Genomic DNA, 21806 nt, shown 5'->3' with positions numbered 1-21806 from the left:
ACCTTAAAAAATAGCCTAACTCAAATGGCAAAAGAGGTCCAAGAAGTCAATGAGGAGAAGAATGCCTTCAAAAGCAGAATTGGCCAAATGGAAAAGGAAGTCCAAAAGCTCACTGAAGAAAATACTTCCTTAAAAATTAGAATGGAGCAAATGGACCGTAATGACTTTATGAGAAATTAAGAAATTACAAAACAAAACCAAAAGAATGAAAAAATAGAAGACAATGTGAAATATCTCATTGGAAAAACAACTGACCTGGAAAATAGATCCAGGAGAGATAATTTAAAAATTATTGGACTATCTGAAAGCCATGATCAAAAAAAGAGCCTAGACATCATCTTTCAAGAAATTATCGGGGCACCTAGGTGGCACAGTGAATAGAGCACCGGCCCTGAAGTCAGAAGGACCTGAGTTCAAATCTGCCCTCAGACCAAACACTTGACACGTACTAGCTGTGTGACCTTGGGCAAGTCACTTAACCCCAACTGCCTTACCTAAAAAAAAAAAAGAAAGAAAGAAATTATCAAGGAAAACTGCCCTGATATTCTAGAACCAGAGGGTTAAATAGAAATTGAAAGAATCCACTAATTACCTCCTAAAAGAGATCCCCAAAGGAAAACTCCTAGGAATACTATAGCCAAGTTCCCAGGTCAAGGAGAAAATATTGCAAGCAGCCAGAAAGAAACAATTCAAGTATTGTGGAAACACAATCAGGCTAACACAAGATTTAGCAGTTTCTACATTAAGAGACTGGAGGGCTTGGAATATGATATTCTGGAAGTCAAAGGAGATAGGATTACAACTAAGAATCACCTACCCAGCAAAACTGAGTATAATCCTTCAGGGGAAAAAGTGGATATTAAGTGAAATAGAAGACTTTCAAGCATTCTTAATGAAAAGACCAGAGCTGAATAGAAAATTTGACTTTCAAATACAAGACTCAAGAGAAACATGAAAAGGTAAACAGGAAAGAAAAATCATAAGGGACTTATTAAAGTTGAACTGTTTACATTCCTACATGGAAAGTTCGTATTTGTAACTCACGAGACCTTTGTCAGTATTAGGGTAGTTAGAGGGGAAAAAATTATATGTATATATAGATTTCCAATGGTTCTTTCTAATCCTTTCACCTGAAACTATCTGTGTCAATTAGGATGAATTCTGCTTTTCTCTAGGTTTTCCTTCATTTGAGATCTTGCTTCATAGTTGTGGATATACTCAAGGGTGTTTTTCATTTGTAGTCTAGAACACATTGTAATTTTTGCTACTCCTTTTGCTCCTTTGGTCCTTTAGTTGTGATTTTTCTTCCTTTTTTGTTGTTGTTATTCAGTGATTTCAGCTGTGTCCAACTCTCTGTGACCCCATTTGGGGTTTTCTTGGCAAAGATATGGGAGTGGTTTGTCATTTTCTTCTCCAGCTCTTTTTACAGAAGACGAACTGAGGCAAATAGGGTTAAGTGACTTGCCCAGGATCACATAGCTAGTAAGGGTCTGAGGCCAGATTTGAACTCAGAAAGATAAGTCTTCCTATCCACTTTTATGGATGTACATATTAATCATACATGCACAATGTCCTTCCTTTTCACAGAAAGCAACGTAGATTTAGAGCTGGAAGGGCGGTCATCTAATCTAATGCTCTCCTTTTACAGATGAGGAAACTGAGGCTCAGAAATGTTAGGTGGCTTACCTAAAACTTTAGCTACAGACTCCCTCTACCACTGCCTTTTCATCTCAAAACTCCCTGACTTTATCCCTCATTCTCTCAACTTTCCTTCAAGTCTTAGATAAGATAGTGCTACTCTTTGCCAAGGCTTATTCTCCCTCACCCCATATATCCTTCCTTTTGGTTTCATTTACAGTACTGAAACCTGCCTGTATCTGGGGGGAGGAGGAAGGAGCGATAGAAGGAAGAGGAGGAAGCTTCAACATAGGCTGCCGGTCCGGACGCTCCCTTTTGTTTTTCTCCATCGGATTGCCCACTCCTTATAGCAAATACTGACTCAGAAGGCAATAAAAATCAGCTTATCTTTACACGGAGCCAAAACAAGCAAACAAATAAGAGCTAAAGCTAAGCAATGCCAGTGTGCCGCAGTGGTAAAGAAGTAGAGAGGAGATAAATTCACCTGGACCCAGTGTGGAGGCAAATTTTCTCTAATTTGCTCCAGCAGGTCAGTGAGCCAGACAAGGCTCCAGCTGTGTGTAACTATATTCAGTTCAGAGTAGCAAGCCCCTTCTCTTGCAATCACTTGGCCACTGGCACAGTCCTCGCCGATGAGCTCCTAGACTTCCCCTTCCCATGATCCTTTAGTTCCTTTCTCCCAGCTAAGAATAATTACTCTTCCCAACCGACTCCTTCCAAGAAGAGGATCAATGTTCAGGTGGATATAATTCAGCTCCACTACCAATGTGCCCATTCGTAGGTCACCAGAGTTCTCGCATTTAAAGTACCAATAGTCAAATTTCATTTGTTGATAGTCTAAAAACTGTATGATTCTTAATACTCTCTGCCCCTTTCCCCATCATTCTGCTTTTGTTTCTGCATAAATACAGTTTAGGTGGCACAGTGGATAGAGCCTAGGGCTTGGAGTCAGGAGGACCTGAGTTCAGATCCAACCTCAGCCACTTACTTAGCTGCATGACTCTGGGCAAGTCACTTAACCTCTGTTTGCCTCAGTTTCCTCTCCTGTAAGATGAGGATAATAAAAGCACCCACCTCATAGGGTTGTTGTGAGGATCAAATGAGATAATATTTATAAAGCACTTAGTGTAGTACCTAGCACATAGTAGGCACTATTTGAATGCTTATTTCTTTCCCCCAAGGGGACCACACAGGTCTGAGGGACAGTTTTCATTTTTCTTTGTGGTCAACTTAGTGGTGAAGGGCATTAGCCAAGTTTTTCCTTAGAAAACAGACTTGGTGTATTACTGGGCCCATATTTCAAGCCTTTCCAGCCTAGTCTTGCATCTGCTGGTGATGCCTTTGAAGACCCAATGTTTCCTGAGTGATATGATGAGACATCGGTGTAGAGCTTCATGAGGGTATATAACAAATTAAAATTTTGGACCTCATTAAAACTTGTAAAAGATGACTGAAAAGAGCATCAGTAACCACCAATATTGCCTTTGTTCCCCTATCTATGTAAAATGTTTGTGAGGGTTATGCATATATACGTGAAGGGCATCTTCAATAAGAATACTAGAAGGGAACAAGCAGGGTTCTATAACCACTGTTTGATGAAGGACCACACTTTTACCCTCTCACAATTAACTGAAATGTATAGGGAATATAAGATTTCCCCATGTTTATTATCTGTTGATTATGAAAAAGCATTTGATTAGGTAAAACAAAATGTCCCCTTACAGGCTCTTTTATAACACCCTATCTCACATTCATGCATTAAGATCATCAGGATTTTTTGGAAGATGCAACCCTGCTCAAACATCCCCTGATAATAAACCTCAAGTGGGGTGTATAAAACAGGGAGATATATGCTTGCTGTTATGATGGAGGCCATCTCGTGCAGGGACTATGTTAATTCCCAACTGAGGTCCACCTCCTGCTCCTGTTGGCAGATGGTATTGTTTTGATTGCATTAAGCCCCCAAACACTGTAGAGATGCCTGCAAGAGATATGTAATCATCAAAGGAGATTGCTCTGCCTATCCACACAGGAAAGACCAAGCAGATAAAGAATGTTTATTGCCCAGATTTCAAAAAGAATTTGGATGAACACTCTAGAGTTTGCCCCATAATATGTATATTTGGGCTAGGTAGTACAGATAAACAATGAACTGGGACTAGAGTTGTAGAGGAGGAAAAAAGACAGGCTGGATTGCTTTCAGGAAATTGCAGAGCTCTTTGAATGGCACCAAGCTTTGCACGAAAGCAAGGACTCATCTTTTCAATACTTGACATTTAACAGTGCTGCTATATGGTAGCAAGATACAGATTTGGTACCACTATCTCCAAAGAGCTAAAGACGAGTGTCCTACTGGTTGGTCTCTTTCATCTGAGACTCTCCCTTCCCTAGTCCAACCTCCACTCAGATGTCAAATTGATCTCCCTAAAACTAAAGCCTGAGTCTTACTTTGCCACTTTCCTATATAAAATAAACTCCCTAGAACCTCTAGGATGAAATATAAAATCCTGTGTGGTGTTCAAAGCCTTTTATAATCTGGCCCCTGCCTACCTTTCCAGTCTTCTTGCACTCTCCTTCCCTGCTCCCCATATGCTCAAGTCCAGTGACACTGGCCGTCTTGCTATTTCTTCCAAGAGGTACTCTCCTGACCCCAGGCATTCTCATTGGCTATTCCCCGTTCCTTTAATCTTTTATCTCCTTTATCTTTCTTCTGGCTTCCCTGACTTCCTCTGAGTCCTAGGTAAAATCTCACCTTCTACAAAAAACATTTCCCAATTCCCATGAATGGTAATGCCTTCCTTCTGAGATATAGCCTATATATGTATATATATGTGTGTAGGTATATGTGCATATATATGTATGTATATGTATATAGATATGTATATAGATAGATATAGATATGTGTATGTGTGTGTATAAACACATATACGTATAATATCCAATTTATATGTTATCCTAATTTATATATATATATACATAAATATATATATATACACACACATATATACATCTTGCCTATAAATCGTTATTTACAAGTTTCTCTCCCCCATTAGACTGGGAGTTTCTTGAGAGCAGAAACTATTTTTTGCCTTTCTTTGTATTCCTAACACTTAGGACAGTGCCCAACCCATAGTAGGTGCTTATAAATGGTTGTCAATGGATTCTGAGGGCATAATGGAAAGTCGCAGGATACAGTGCTAAAGAACAAGAGTAAAAAATGTTGTCAAGAAATTGCATAACAGGAAGAAAAGGTGGGCTGTTCGCTTGGCAAGAGTAAGGAATGGCATGAGGACCACCAGATAGCACCATTGAAAATGTCCTCATGAAATTGAGGAAGGCCTCTGGCGGATTGGGTGGGACCCCCTGTATTGAACTTTTGGGAGAACATGGACAAGAGTCCCAGAAGACAGGCTGTGATTTGAATCATTGGAGAGAATTCCTAAAGTGATGAGATATCAGACCCACTTAAATATTTAAGTATATTTGCATGATGCCTTCTCTACCCTCACAACTATGAGCTCCTCAAGAATAGAGGTTACTTCTTGCTTCCTATTTGTATCCCCAGCTCCTAGTACAATGCCTGAACACATAGTAGGTACTTAATACATTCTTGTTGTTTGGTAAGTAGCAAAACTAGGATTTGAACCCAGGCACCTTAACTCTTACTTCAGCATTCTTTCCACTTTACTACATAGTCACCTGATACTTTGCCACTCTAAAAGGGGAGGTATGGAGAATGGCACTGATAGGAGACACTGGAATTGATGTGCTGATGTTAGTTCAAAAGCATGGACCCTGAAAGCCACTAATCATAATAGCTGACATTTACATAGCACCAATAATGTGCCAAATATATTACAAATATTATCTCACTTTATCCTCATAACAAATCTGGGAGGAAGATGCTATTGTTACCCCCATTTTATAGATGAGAAAACTGAGGCAAACAGAGGGTAAGCACCTTGCTCAGGGTCACCCAGATAGTCAATATCTGAGGCTGGATTTGAGCTCAGGTCTTCCTGACTTCAGGCTCAGTTCCCTATCTACTGTGCCACCTAATTTTTTCCCTGGTTGTGCAATTGTGGCTTTTGACAGCAGCAGTACTTAGTTTCTGTTGATATAATAACATGTGAAAATATGTGGACACTCTCTTTTGGCTGTTTTTTGATTACTCAACTCTAGCTTCTCCCTGTCCCCCTAATTCTAGCCAAGTCAAGGCGAGTTCCTGGCAATTATTACACATTTCTATTATCAAGAGGGTTATTATCTACCAATCCCACTCTTTGGGAAAATAAAGATAGATTTGTAGTGAGAAGAATGAAGGCTTTGGAATCAGAAAGCCTAGGTTCAAACACCAGCTTTGTCATTTACTCACTCTTGTGACCTTAGTTATGTCATTTCATGTTTATAGGATTGAGTTTCTTTGTCTGAAAATGAAGGGGCTTGACTAGGTGATCCCTTAAGGCTTCTTCTAGCTTTAAATTATTACTATGATCTGAATCTCAGGCTTTTGAAAACAATGGTGATAAAACTTTATTTATTTTTTATAGCAATTATGCACATTATCATACCTTAAACATAGTAATTTCAGTAATGTGGACGGAAAGGAAAGCAGATTGCAAATAGTTTGGAGAGTGAGTAGGAGGAGATTAAATAGAGGTAGCCAATTTATACTGTTTTGTCAAGAAGATTGAAGGTGAAAAGGAGAAAGGATGGAGGCAGGATATTTTCAAAAAAATTTTTTTTAATATAAAAGATCAAACCATGATTTTAGACAGAGGGGAGAGAGAGAGAGAGAGAGAAAGAAAGAGAGAGACAGAGAAACAGAGAGACAGAGGGAGAGAGACAAAGAGAAGATGCAAGAGAGAGATGGGATAATTGATGGTGTCAGGGACAAGGGGACAAGTTTTGCCATCTCTAGAGATTTGCTGCACTATTGAAGTGCATTGATTTAATATTTGACTTTAGTAGAGTCATAAAATAAGATTGTAAGTGGATAATGGGTAAGAAGAATATAAAAGGTGTTAGAGCCATATTTCATACTATGTATATCTCATATTCTATGATAAATTCCAAGTGGTTTAATGATCTCAATATAGAATAAATAATTTTTAAATAAAAAGAAAATGAAATGTTGTATTGTATATGTGAAAATAAGGATAATTCTTATGTGGTACAGGCTCTGATTGACTCTCCCCCTTCATATGGGTATATTGGATCCTTGAATGAGTCTTCACTGGTGTATTTCCTAATATTAGTAAACCAATTAGTATCTTACTAATATCAATTAACCAATTAATATCAATTAACTTCTACAAAGTAATATTTACTGAGAAGGTAGCACACTAAGTTAAGGCTCAGTAGACAATTAACAAGCTTTTCATCACCACTCACTAAGTGGACAGGAAATAGTCAATCAAAACATATTTGTAAGTGATGTAAAGTGCATATGGAGGGAAGGAGAAGACAAAGAGAGGAAAAAGCATGAAAGAATAGGATGGAGGAACTCATCTATAAAATGGAGGATGATAGCAAAATTGATTACAGAGCAGAATCTAATAATATGCCCCTAACATATATGCTCTGAAAGGCAGAGCATCCAATAATTAAAGGAAAAACTAATTGAATTACAGGGAGAAACTGATAATAAAATTATAATAGTAGGATGACTCAATGTACCCTCTACAGACCTAGACAAAATTTAACCAAAAAAAGGAGAAAGAAGTAAAGAATATAAATAGAATATTAGAAAATGTAAATGTGAAGATCTCTGGTGAGTATTGAATGGAAATACAAAGGGGAATACATAGCTCATCTGTACATGATTATCTATTAATGCATTAAAACCTCACAAAGAAATGCAGAAAAGCAGGAATATGACCACAATATAATAAAAATTATATTCAATAAAGGGTCACTGAAGAAACAATTAAAATTAATTGGAAACTAAATAAGAATCCTAAGGAATTAGTCAGTCAAAAAACAAATAGTAGAAACAATAAATCATTTCATCAAAGAAAATGTTAACAATGAGACAACATACCAGAATTTGTGGGATGAAGCCAAAGTAATCCTTGAGAGAAATGTATGTCCTCAAATACTTCCATCAACAAAAGAGAAAGAATAGATCAACTAACTGGACATGCAACTAAAAAAAAACAATTGGTATTGGTAAAGGGAATTGAGATAATAAGTGTATGGTGTTTCACAAACCTTAAAACATTATAAAATATCAATTTTGTTATAATTATAATACTTATTATTGCTATTGTAGCACCTTCTCTGAGGTCACTCTCTCAAGTTGGAGCTTGCATTCCTCAGTTGGGGTCAACAGAGTAATGGTTGCTACCCTCTTTCATCATAGTCCTGGGAATCACTGGATTTCTATTCCTATTGGTTGTAAACCCACACCAGTATGCTTCCCAGGGACAGTCAAACTTCAATTAGCTTTTAGAGAAGAGTGTTTACTAGGGCTGTATAGTAAGAAGAGTTGGTATAAAACACTCTCCCCAAACCTGAGTGTACTGTCTACTTGCATACCCAAGGTCCCTGAAGACAGGAGACTCAAACTTTTGAGTACACTGGTAATGAGATACACATGTAGGGAGCACATAAGGTATACAGGTGACTCTCAACTCCTTGTTACTAGAAGTCCTTTTTGGAGTCCATAGCCAGCATTCTCTCTGGTATAAGCAGTCACACCCTTTGAAGTTGCTTCCTTCTGTCTGTGACTATCTTTCTGTATCCAGCTATATCTGTGTTTATCTGTGTTTGTCCTCAGGGTTTCCTGAATACATTGTCTGCCACTGGTCAGTTCTCTCTGGTGACCAGGCAGAAGAGTGTCACAATCCCACTGGGCTCATTCCTCCTCCTCCCCTTCCCCATTCCCACCCCAGGTGTAAGGTTCTATCTCCTCAAGGCCCTCCATGGTCTAGAGTCCTCCACCACTTTTCTACTTCAAGCTGGACTGCTGAAATTCCTCCACTATTTAAAGCCCCCAGGGGCAGGGTTAACTTATTTGACTAACCAATCACATTGTTCTCCTCTTGACCCAATTAAGGAAGAGTTTACACTTTGTGAAGAGATCATAGAGTAAAAACCTTTTTTTTTACATATTTAAAACTTCATCATATTTGGCCATCCTTAGGCTTAATATGTTATAATTACATTAATTGGGGGGAGTGGAACTCTACCCTTATACTATTTTTATTATTATTTCCCCACTAATAAAATTAGAAATCTTTAAAGTATTAATAAAAACATTTCTTTAATAGTCATTAAGACTAGATTCCTAGAGCTGTTTCCACTTCTATTCCTATTGATGATATCAATTGGCAATATCAGGTGAAACAAAGGGGTTTTGATAAACCCATTTTATAAGTTTAACTGTCTAGAATGTCATCTCTGAGCTTCCTAATGTAGACCATTTCTTGGTTTATCTTCTGATCTCTGTACTAACCCTTTCTGCTTGAAGTAATGGTTAAAACTGTGGTGTTTCTGCTCACGGGGATTTTCATGTCATAGTGATGTATGAAAGTTTAATCTTTCAAGTGGGGTGCACTGGCACAACCCCTTCTACAAACACATTCTTTTCATGCCTCTTTTTGTACCAGGCTGTGTATGAGCTATCAATACAAGGAACATTCTGATATCACAGACTCATGTCTGCAATCACTTTGCCACACTCTGCCCTGATTTATATAGCTATGAGCCTTCTAGAAAGATGCAGCATGGCATAACATACTAATTCTCAAACAATATGAGGGGGATGGAGTCTTTAATCATTTTTCAGAGTGTAAAAGGGTCCTGAGACCAAAAGGTTTGAGAATTACTGGTATAATAGAAAGAACACTGGAATCAAAGTTGGAAGACCTGGGTTCAAATCCCACCTCTACTATTTACTACTTCTGTGACTATGACCCAGTCATTTAACCTGTCTGGGTCTCAGTTTCCTCATCTGTAAAATGGGGATAATAATACTTACAGACTGAGAACAAGGAGTCACATATGGTTAAGCTTAATGTTGCACAAGTATATCTACAATATGAAAAGATCTAGGGGAAGGTGTCAATATGATGAATCTTCTATGGATGATTTATAGAAGGATATGAGTAATACTCTTGTAAGATTGGAAGGCTTGGATAACTACTCCAGAGGAGGGAGTATCTACTTTGATGAGCTCATAAGTCCATTGAGTATGAAAGTTTAACTCTGTTTTACAAGATATCCTGGAAGTGATTAAGGTAAAAGCTTAGAAAGGCTTTGAGTAAACTAGGAAATTTGTGGGGATATACATTTCCCAAGTCCTCAGTTTCTGGTTTCCTTAGAGTTCTGATAATGAGTTTTGGGAAGAAAAGAGAGACCCCGGTCTAAACTCCATTCTAAAATTTCCTTCCAAGTTCTGAACCCAGGAGATGCTCTATACCCCAACACAACTGGTACAGCAGAGAAAGGAGTGAGATAAGAATGCAGAATCATTCTGGGAGTGCTCCGGGGCCCTACTTGTAAATCTGATGGGGCAGACAGGGAGAAGCCAATGTGGAACTGGGATTTGAGATTGACTGGGCATGACAACATAGCCTTTGTGGTCATCTCAAGTGGAGCCCAATTCCAGAACTTTCCTCTCCCCTAATCCTCTCAAGGCACTCATTAAGAAAATTTACCCAGTGGTTTGTTTTATCCTCCATTTCTACCAGTTAGAAAGAGGGGTAGGGACAGGGGGCAAGAAAGTAGATCTGAGCTAAAACAGATCCTGTTACTTGTCATTTGAAAATCTTTTTATACTTTGTTTGGAGTTTACATGCTACCTAATTGTTTCAATAAATCCCATGACCATTAAGAGTGAATTATCAAATCCTATAAATTAGACATCATGAAAGAGGAGGAGGAAGAATCTAAGCACAGCATGGGAACTCAAAGAGTAAAGAGAAGCAGTGTTTCCTATTTTGAGTAATTTCTAGGCATATTCCAAATCACAACTGTAAGTCTCTCTTGACTCCGGGAGTCAGCTCAGTCACACGTGGGCTTAGGAGAAAGCACAGATGTCTAGCAAGTAAGCTATTCGGGTAATCAGATTGCCAAACAATATACTATATCCCCGTAGCCAATTCATTATTTGACTAATCACATGACAGCTCCTGCACTCTAGAGAACTGAGGAGTGAGAGAAGTGTGGGTGGATACAGCTTGAGGGATACTATTACTAAGTACATCTTTAGCAACCATCAACCATATCCAGTTTTCACAGTATTGTTGTGAATTGTGATCAATCTACTAAGCAGCTCAGCTCATAAGAACTTAGTATGAATTAAGAAACCATCCCATCACAGGCCACCCTGCCTTACTCCACAAAACTAAACCACTCCTAGGGTTGTGTCTCTCTCCTCTGACATTCAGTGGGAAGGGATACTTCAGGTGGAGGTCTTCCTCAAGGTAGAGAGGTAGTTGATTACAGAGGAGTTGCTTCCAACCTTCCCTGAAGGTAGAAGATCTCCATTCCTGTAGGGATCCATCCACATTCCTCTGGTAACCAGCTAAAGAAAGTTTTCACCTCATTGTCATCTCTCATTGTCCACTCCCCATCATGGAGAACAAAGCATCCAGTTCTCCCAGGAAGGTCACCCTCTCACAGGTTACCCCATCCTTCTCCATGCCCTAGGCCTGCATACTTTTCCCCTAAGTGGGCAGATACAGAGAGTTATATAAAGTAGCAAAAGGATCTACTAGCGGCTCAAACTACTTTTATGGGAAAACCATTTTGGAGGGGAATATTGTGTTTGTGGAGCAGTAGAGCAACCTTCTCAGAGGTCTACTTGATCATTGTTCTCACCAAGCATCTAAGAACCAAGAACATTTTCAACTACCTGGTAGGTTTTAACACAGGATGTTATTTCTCAAGTTCAGTATCCTCATGGATCCAAAAGGCAGGTAGATGTACTGTTGTAAAAAATTGAATTTGGACTCCCAATGAATCAATCACCTCTATAGACAGACCCAATACTACTCAACCTTAACCAGAACTACTAGAATTATTCTTCCAGTACTATGTATATCTTTCTTCCCTTTAAGAAGGAAGAAAATATGCATCTATTAAACACCTACTATGTGCCAGTCACTGTGCTAAATGCTTTACAAATATTATCTCATTTAATTCTTACAACAACTTTGAGAGATAGGTACTATTATTACCCCCATTTTACAGTTGAGGAAATAGAGGCAGACAGAGGTGAAGTAACTCATCCATAGTCACACAATTTTACTAGTTATCTAAGGCTAGATTTGAATTCAGGTCTTCCTGACTCCAGACCCAGTGTGGTATCCACTGCACCACCCACCTACCACTTAAGTAGGCATGATATCCATTTGGGAGCTAGAGTTAGTCATCTATGGATTCTTATATTTCTTATACTCATATCTACATGTCTCTTTGTGTGAAGTCTAATGAGAAGGGATCAGAGCTATAAAAGACCAGTAATGAGCCTGTTTTAAGATTTTTCAGTCACACATGACTTTTGGTGATTATGGCTATAATATATAGTATTATAACAGTGTACAGTATAGTATATATATTATACAGTAGTATATAATAATATATAGTATAGTAACATGCGTACAAAGTCATGCAAAGCACATGTGTGGGCTAAGGACCCAGTAGGGCACCCAACAAGTTTACTACAACCCCTGACAACTTCTTCTGCCCCTGAGAAGCAGTAACATTAGATTTCCTTGTAAACCTGCTACCGTTGCTGGAGAATGATGCCAGCTTGATGGTGCCAGATGCCTTGTCTCCAAAATTGCTTCCTTCCTTCCTTGAGCTGGGTATCCAACCTTAGCCAAGGTGACTATTTACCCTGAAGGAAAGATGGTTTCCAGTTCTATGGCTGCCCCTGTCATATCATCTCTGTTTGGAGACTCCTATGTAGCTCACCCTTTTGGGCTACACTATTCACAACCCTTCAGGTAAAGACTTATCGTGTCTTTGCATGTCACTCCCAGTCTGAAGAAAGGACAAAGCCAACTGGACCTAGGTAGCCATCTACCATGAGTTTGTCCTACTGTGACTACTTGAAATAGGATAGAAAGAGAGAAAAAGCAAAACCCAATGGGGAGAAGGGACTTTTTTTTTTTTTAACCAGCACAGGCTGGGTGGAGGATAGAGCCAATGTGAGAGAGAATGTTCGTTATTAATAATAATTTTCCATAGTGCATATATCTATTTTCAGATCTTATCTCTGACTTTTTCTTTTTGAATCCAGAAAAAGAAGGAGAGAAAGAGAGAGACTGATACAGAAATGAGCTAAAAAGTGAGTGCAGTGTGGGGGTTGGGGCAGCTTTTGCCAAAGGGCACCGTGAAGTTGCTGAAGTGACTGCTGCTGCTGCTGCTTCCAGGCTTTGGCTGGTGGTGGAGTCCTGCTGCTTGAGAGCATGCACGCACTCAAATATTCACACACACACACACACACACACACACACACACACACACACACACGGCCCCTGTTTCTCAAGGGCCCCGCCCCACTTGGAGTTTACATTGTTATAATAATTCAGTCCACTTATCCACCCAAAACATTCCCTTAAAAAAAATTCAATTTAACTCAACCAACATTTATTAAGCAAGGCACTATGCTAGGCTTTGAAGATAAAAAGGCAGAAACCAAAAGTCCTTAATCCCAAGAACTTAAATTCTACTGTGGCGAAGCATACATACACAAGTTAGTAAATATAAAATATGTACAATGGAAATGTAAAGTAATTTCCAGGAAAGGGTAATAATAATAATAATAATAATAATAACTAACTTTTACGTTATACTTACTCTGTGCCAGACACTGTGCTTTATAATTATCATCTTATTTAATCTCTGGACAATGCTGGGAGGTGGGAGCTATTATTAGTCCCATTTCCCATTCCCAGGAAACTGAGGCACACAAGTTAAATGACTTGCCCAAGGTCATGTAGCTAGTAAGTGTCTGAGGTCACATGTGAACCCAAGTCTTCTTGACTCCAGGCCCAGTGCTATATTCACCGAGCCACCTAGCTGCCCCGGATATTGCTGTTAACAGATATGTATAATAAAGGCAGGAATAAGAGTTGTATAGGTAAAGAAGAATTATCTTGACTCTTTGGCTTACCTTTTGTTCTGTCTCAAATTCAATTTCATGCTGATCCAAAGAGGATCATGGGAACTTCTAACCTCAAGTAAGATAGTTGTCTGAAACAGGCCTGGATCTTCGTCCAGAATTGACTAATATCAAGGAGCAATGCTCAGTAGACACTACAACCCTAGCAATCACCAGCAGGCACCAGGGAAGCAGCTGCACCAGTGAGGATCCTACCTTAGCAGGGAACAGGCCTAGTGAGAAGAGTGTGATGACATCACCAGGAAACATCAGTGGTCTTGCAATGCCAGACCCAGAAGTAAGGCCCTCTACACCTGTGCCCTGGCAACATGTGTTTCCTTCATATGTATTGCTCAGGCATTATCTATATGTGTGTCCACTCTCTCTAATGACAATTGTGTGTGTGTATTTATTGGAGGGTGTGGCCTTGGCTCGGGGGCTGGTGGGGTTGGGTATGTTCCATTACAATTTCTCCTACTATTTCATTAAATGACTTGGCTTTGAAAAAACCACAGCCTCTGGCTGCCTACAGGAAAAGTAAACCCATCAGAAATACCTCATTGGGGTGTTATGAGCAAAGGTATAGGGAGGATGTGGACCCCCAAAGGACCTGAACCTGAGGTAGCTATTCTGGGGACCATGTATGTCCTGGGGAGGGAGGAAGAGTTTCCCCAGGTACTATAAATATTTTCTAGCTTTCAAAATCTACTAGCTTTTCAAAAAAGGAAATATGATAGATTTGCCATATTTAAAAGGAAACAGGTTTATTTTTACATACTATTAAGGTTTAAAACTATTGTGAACACTATGTAGCCAAAAAACATTTAAAATATCATTTCCTTCCTGTAATACCAATTTTATCTGTTACTATTCTACAAATATTTATTGGTGGGCTTCCGGATTGAGAGAATGACAAAAGTACTTTGCAAACAGCAGGGCACTATGTACATGTCAGCTATTTTTTATTTAATTAAGTGTTATTATTAATTTCAATATTTATAGCAAGTGCTAATTAATCAAACAACTAAACCAAATGTAAGGTACATCTCTAATCCCCAAATCTGAATCATTTCTACCATAATTAGAAATGGAAGGGGGGAAATAATGTACTGTAGATAGTTAAAGGTGATCAGACAGTTGAATAACAAACAAAATATGTTTCCTCTGTGTTCCATCTATGTTCCTGTCTGAATGTCTTTGATGTCACTTTTTTTAAAAATAGAGTTGACAATATGTCCCTTAATCTTCTGATTTTGCTTTCCATCAGTTCATCTGTGTCTTTCCATAGCTCCTTGAATTCTTCATGCTTAACGTTTTTATGGCACCGTAATATTCCATTATGTTAATTGACTACAATTTAACTTATTCATCTGTTCTTCAAATCCACTGCTATAAAAGTTGTTTCAAGAATTTTTTCTATTACGAATGAAGCAACTCCTGAATATTTTTATAATTATACTATCTTTTCCTTTTTAATAATTCTTTTTTTCCATATTCTGACATATTTATATCATTAGGGTAAAGTTCTAGCAAAAGGATAGCTGAGCCAAAAGGTATAATCAGTTTTATGACACCAACAATATAAATGATGTCAACTCTTTTGCCTCAGCCCCATTGACAGTCACTTTGATCATTTTCTTATATCTATCTATTTATCTATCCAATTTAATGGGAAAAAAGTGGTTTCTTAAAGTTGTCTTTTTTTTTTCACATGTCTCTGATTAGAAGAGTATCTGATCATCTTTGGGAATCTATATTATGGGAGGGAACAAGTTTTTGAAAAACTGATTCTAGATAGCAGACTTTTGTCTGATATGTTTATTGCAAATATTTTCCCCAATTTGCATCTTTTATTTGTTTTAGAGATATTGCTTTCTGTCAGTCCAAATCTTTTTACATTTGTATGTTCAAATCCATTAATTTTGGGTCCAATAATGTCTTCCCTTTGTGTGATCATATCCTGTCTCTTTTGGAGACAAACTAATCTTAAGGATGACTTCAGATCAGTGATTTCGAATTAAAACTAGCCTAAATTGCTTAGGGTTACGAAGGGTTAAGATATTGCTCAAATCATGGAGGTAAAGGGGGGAAGATAATTAGTTCTTTTTTGGACATTTTGAGTTTGAATTGACTACAAGACTTCAATTTCAAGATGTCCAAAAGGCAGTTGGTGATATAGGACATCAGTTTAGGAGAAAGATTAAGTAAAGTTGGATATATATTTGAGAATCATGTGGTAAAGACTATAATTAAACTCATAGTGAGGGAGGGTAAGGGGTTAAAGGAATAAGCATTTATATAGCACTTACTATGTGCTAGGTACTTTTACAAACATTATCTCATTTAATCCTCACAACCAACTCATGAGAGGAAACTGAGGCAAAAGGGGGGATAAATTACTTGTCCAAGGTAGGAAAGAGTATACAAGAGGAGAAGGTGATTTGACAAGTGTTAAATGAGACAGAGAGATCAGGGAGGATCGGGGTTGAGAACAGGACATTAGATATGACAATTTAAAAATGGTCCATCGCTCTGCAGAAAGTAATTTCAGTTGAATGATTAGGATGGAAGCTAGACTGGAGAGGATTTAGAAGAAAGTGAGAGGAGAGGAAGTGGTGGCCCTGGTTGTATGTAAATGGCTATTTCTCAGTCCTCATTTATAAAAATTGGGCAGCTAGGTGGCACAGTGAATAGAATGCCAGTCCTGGAGTCAGGAAGACTCATCTTCTTGAGTTCAAATCTGGCTTCAGATATTTACTAGCTGTGTGACCCCGATCATGTCACTTAACCCAGTTTGCCTCAATTCCTCATCTGTAAAATGATTTGGAGAAGGAAATGGCAAACCACTCCAGTATCTTTTCCAAGAAAACCCCAAATGGGGTCAGAAAGAATCAGACACAACTGAACAAACATTTATAAAACCATTACACTAAGCCAGGCACTGTGCTAAGCACAGTGAGACAGTTCCTTTGTATGTATTTTCTATGTATAAAGTTATTTACTTGTTGTCTCTCCTATTAGAATGTAAGTTCCTGGAGGGTAGGAGCTATTTTTGCTTTTTTCTTTGTATACCTAACACTTAGCATAACTGGCACAAAGAAAGTGCTTAATAAGTGATTGTTGATTGATTATATGTGGTGGTAAATTAATGCAAAAATAATTAATTTTTTTTATCCATTGTAAATGATATTTCTCTATCAGTATCTTGATTTTTGTGGTAGTTATAACAACTCAGAAGATTTTTGTTTATCTCACCTTTATCTACTTTGCTAAAATCATATATCACTTCAGTTTCTGTTGTTTGAGTGTATTGTATTGTCTAGATTTATAATTATGTTATTTATAAACATAGTTTTATTTCTTCATTTTTATTCCTTAAATTAAAGGAATGTTTATTCCTTTTATTTCTTTTTTTCATGGCATTCTAAGAGGATGACAAATATGAATGTGATTAGAACAGGCAGTATTGTTTATAACTTTTAAATTTAGGAATTCTTTTAATGTTTCTCTATTGAATATTATATTGTCTTATATTAAATATATTTTGTCATATTAAAGACAGGTTCTACCATTCTCATATTTTTATATTTAACATGAATAAATTATTTTACTAAAGCCTTTGCATCCAATGCTATGACATACTATTTAATTTCTCTTTGTTTTAAATGATTTATTATTTTAGTACCTTCCCTGCGCTACCAAACTTGCACTCCAAGTTAAGGGCTGGATTAGCCAGTGGATGGCTTCTCTTGAAGGTTCTAGGGTCCAAAGTTTCTATACTCCTAAAATATAGCTTACAATTCTGCATCAAAGAGTTTACATTTAATAGTCAGCCAGTAGACACAATTAACTCAAAGCAAAGGCATTTACTAAAATGACATACTATGAACAATAACTACAAAATTCCTCCATCTCCAAAACCTGGGCCATGTCCTCCCACAATTGTACATAGTGCCTATGGGGAAAATGGGAACAAACTTAAGAGTACAATGTTAGTGAGGTACAGTAACATTTGGAGGGAGGCCAAGGCAATTCATGCTTCCAATGCTGAAAGGCCCCCATGTCCTTTCTCTTGTCTCAGTGGTCTTATATGGCTAAACTGCCTTGGTTGTAGCATTTCCACTAAACAAGCTGTGTGTTTTGGATCTGCTCCTCTTGACTCCACACACCAAAGTTAGTTCTCTTGAATCTATAGTCAGCACTTTTCTCTGATACTAGGAGTCTCACTCCTTGAAGTTACTTCTAGCCAGGAATGCTGCTCCTCTCTGTGTCTGTGTCTCCATAATGTGCATCTCTGCTCCCTACAGTCTATGTCATGCATCAAACAGATTAACTCTCATACTCTTTCCTATTGGATGTAGTTGTCTTTTTCTGGGTAAGTAACTCCCTTCCAATATTCAACATCTTCCTTTTTTGTCATATTAGCCGATCTTATAGGTGTCCGGTGGTACCCCAGAGTTGTTTTAATCATTGCAATGGTATCTTAAAGCAGTGTTATTAGCTCAGCAGGAAAAAAAATCACATCTAGCAGGGAGTGAAAGAGACAGTCAGTGGAGGCAGCTCTGAAGATTGTGGCCACCACTAGGCTAGTACTTAAAAGAGATCAAATATAGAGGAAAAGGGGTTTTATGTACAAACATTTATAGCAGCTCGTCTTTTTGGGGAGGCAAAAAGAAAACACACACACACACACACACACACACACACACACCAACCCCCAAAACCTGGAAGCTAAGATAATTGAGCGACAGCTGAATAAGTTGTGGGATATGAATAAGTTGGAATTCTACTACGCTACATGATATAAGGAAATGGATGATTCCAAAAAAGACATGGAAAGACTCATATGAACTATTGCAGAGTGAAGTGAGCAGAACCAGAAGAATATATCCTATAACATCAATATCATAAAAATGAACACTTTTAAGGGTTTTTATAAACTGATAGAGAATGAAATTATACAATGACAACACTGTAAAAATAAACAACTTTGAACACTGTAAGTACTCTAGTCAATGTAATGACTATTCATGATTCCAGGATGAAACGTGATACCCATTATAAGGAGGTGATGGATTTAGGGTACAGAATAAAACATGTATATTTACATTTTGTGTGTGTGTATGTGTGTGCATGTGTGTATATACAGCCATTGGGGGAATTCATTTTGCATGACTAAGGCATATATTTGTTACGAGAAATTTGCTTGTTTTATTTTTAAACTTAATTTAAATAAATTTTTAAATTCAATAAGTGCTTGTTGACTAACTGAGACTAGTGTTTGATGATACCCATTCCTATCAAGAATACTCCAAAAGGCTGGCAAATCACTACTCTTCTATAAATAGAATTGGCCCAAATGATGAAAATTGCTTCTTAAGCTTTGGTCCACTTCAGCAGCTCACTACTAACAAGGAAAATGAGTACCTTCAGTCAATAAGAATGATAAAACTTCCTTATGGATATCCTTCTTACTAGCTTAGAAGGACCAAGGAATAGCAGTTTTCTATAAGGTCAGTTTAGAACTTTAAGCAGGAAACACCTCCTTGTGAGGAAAGAAGTTGATCAAGTTCCAGTTATTCTCAAGGTGATTAATCTCAGGAGTGGAAGAAACTAGAATGGTTTGCTAAAGATTTCTCAGGATTTCTTGCCAAATCAGAGACAAGAAAGGGTGTCCCACATCCTTTAGGACAACTTGCCAAAAATCTGTTTCTATTTTCTAATACAATGATTGTTCCTTTGAGAAAAAAAATTGATGAAAAAAAAAAAAGATCAAATGTATTGAATGTATAAAGCAGTGAATTCGAGGGCACACATCTTCCCAGTGTCAGATGGCTTCATGGATTCTCTTGTTACTAAAAAATCAGATAACTTTTTAGTTCATTGTAGCAACTAATACCTACGGATGCCTCATCATCCTTTAGTGGGGGAGGGGGTAGTCACAGATACATTAAAACAACATGGTGTTGGTGCTGGTAGTACTAGAAATATTTCTGGAATTAGCAAGTTTCATGTAGATCTGGATAATGAATTGGCCAACCCACACAGGAAAGATGCAGCATTATTGTTTTCATCTTGCTTTGTTGCTGATGATTCCACTTATTTTACTTAGTCTACGATGATGCCAGTCTGTGACATTTATTCTAATTCTGGGAACCATGCCTTCATGATCCAAGGAATTTGTAGCAGCAGTGCCAAGATAAATATTTCATCATAATATGTAAGCTATCTCGAAGAGCTGCTAAGGAAATCAGACCCATCAGTCCCTAAAGGTCATTGCATTTGAAACTGTTCACTCCATGGATGGAGCAATAGATCCACTTGTGTGGAAGAATTGTGTGATTTGACCTATGAATATTGGGCAATTATCTTCATAGATGAAGTCCATGGTGCAGAACTCTATATAGAACTCAAGATGGCAGGAAAAGTGATCAGGATAGAGTCATACAGAAACTGGACATCATTACTAGAACACTTGGCAAAGTCTTTGGTTGCATTGGTGGCTATATTGTCAGCATGAGACCTTTAATAAACACTATATTAATAAACACTATGGGCTAGGTGGCAGTGGATAGAGCACCTGGCTTGGAATCTGGAAGACTTATCTATGTGTGTGACCCTGAGCAAGTCACTTAATCCAGTTTGCCTCAATTCCTCATCTGTAAAATGAGCTGGAGAAGGAAATGGCAAACCCCTGCAGTATCTTTGCCAAGAAAACCTCAAATGGGGTCATGAAGAGTTAGACACATCTGAAACAACTGAATGACACTATGAGCCTATGTTGCTGGCTTTATTTTTACAATTTCTTTCCCATCCATGCTTCTGGGTTGGCTGGAGCTTTTCAATCCGAGTGCAGAAGGACAAGCCCTTCACCATCCATGACAGCATAACGTCAAACTCATGAGACAGATGCTAACAGATACAGGCTTCCCTGTGGTTCACTGTCCCAGTCACATCATTCCATTTTGAGCTGTACATGCAGCTAAAAATGTAGAGATCTGTGCTGAACTAATGAGCAAGCATGATATTTACATCGAAACTATCAATTGCCCCCACCTTTCCCCATGGGTTAGAGTTCCTGTGAGAAATAATTCATTTGGACTCCTTCTCTATTCCAATCAATATCAATCAATTTGATATGATTCCATAGTGGTAGTGATTATAAATTCTGTATATTAGACCTCTGTATATTAGACCTTCTGTATATTAGAACTGGGAGCTGCAGATTGTAAAATCACTTGCTTAATTATAGGGATTTAAGTAGAGGCCCTCCATCCTTGTTTTTCTTTGTCATGGTGATCAAGCCCAGTGTGGTAGAAGTGACTCAATTCCATGGAAGGTCCTCCAATTTATTTTTGTAACTTCAGACCTCTCTCTCTTGCCCAAGAGCAAGTGATAATCTTATGACCACTTAGTCAGTGAAGATGCCCCATGCTTCGCCTAACCTGTGACCCCTCCACTAATATGTCATTTTTGGCCCTCAAGAGCAAGGTCTATCAACCAATGAAATTCTGTGTTTTACTATGCCGCTTTTGCATATTTGGGTATCAAATCCTATAAAAAGAAGTCCTGGAAAAAGAGGGCATCTCAGATCATAAGGAAGAACTGAGGTCCACTTCATCAGAGGGGACCATGGACTCTTTAATAATTGGCTCAGAGCTCTGCCTCACTCTCTTTTATTGTAGGTTGGACAGTTTTAATGCCCACATTCCTTTGTATTGCTTCATCCCCTCCTCACATCCCACAGATGATGAACTATTTCCATGAGAAACTGATGAATACTTGCTTGGGCTTGGACTTGAAGCCTCACTCCTTAGCAGAGTTTCTGTAGGACATCTTTACACTTTGAAGTCATGAGTGGAAAAGAAAAGGTCTATTTATTTTTTGTTTTTCCTTTTATTCATCTATTCTTCCCCCTAACTCCTACTCCACTGATTTTTTAAAAATAAAATAAATAAAGCCCAGGAATAGTTTGGCAAAACAAATTCTCACATTGGTCATGTCTGAAAATACATGTCTCTGAATTTTAAATTCATCACCTCTATGGAGA

The 21806-nt window shown here is 38.0% G+C and overlaps 1 pseudogene; it reads left to right on the top strand.

The window, feature by feature from the left end:
• Positions 1–13897: 13897 nt before the first annotated feature.
• The window catches only part of LOC114047583, a 32001-nt pseudogene continuing 24092 nt past the window's right edge, over positions 13898–21806 (top strand).

Source organism: Vombatus ursinus, unplaced genomic scaffold (genome assembly GCF_900497805.2).
Source record: "Vombatus ursinus unplaced genomic scaffold, bare-nosed wombat genome assembly UNPS02014789.1, whole genome shotgun sequence".
Taxonomy (NCBI): Eukaryota; Metazoa; Chordata; class Mammalia; order Diprotodontia; family Vombatidae; genus Vombatus; species Vombatus ursinus.
This window is presented reverse-complemented; position numbering and strand designations above follow the sequence as displayed.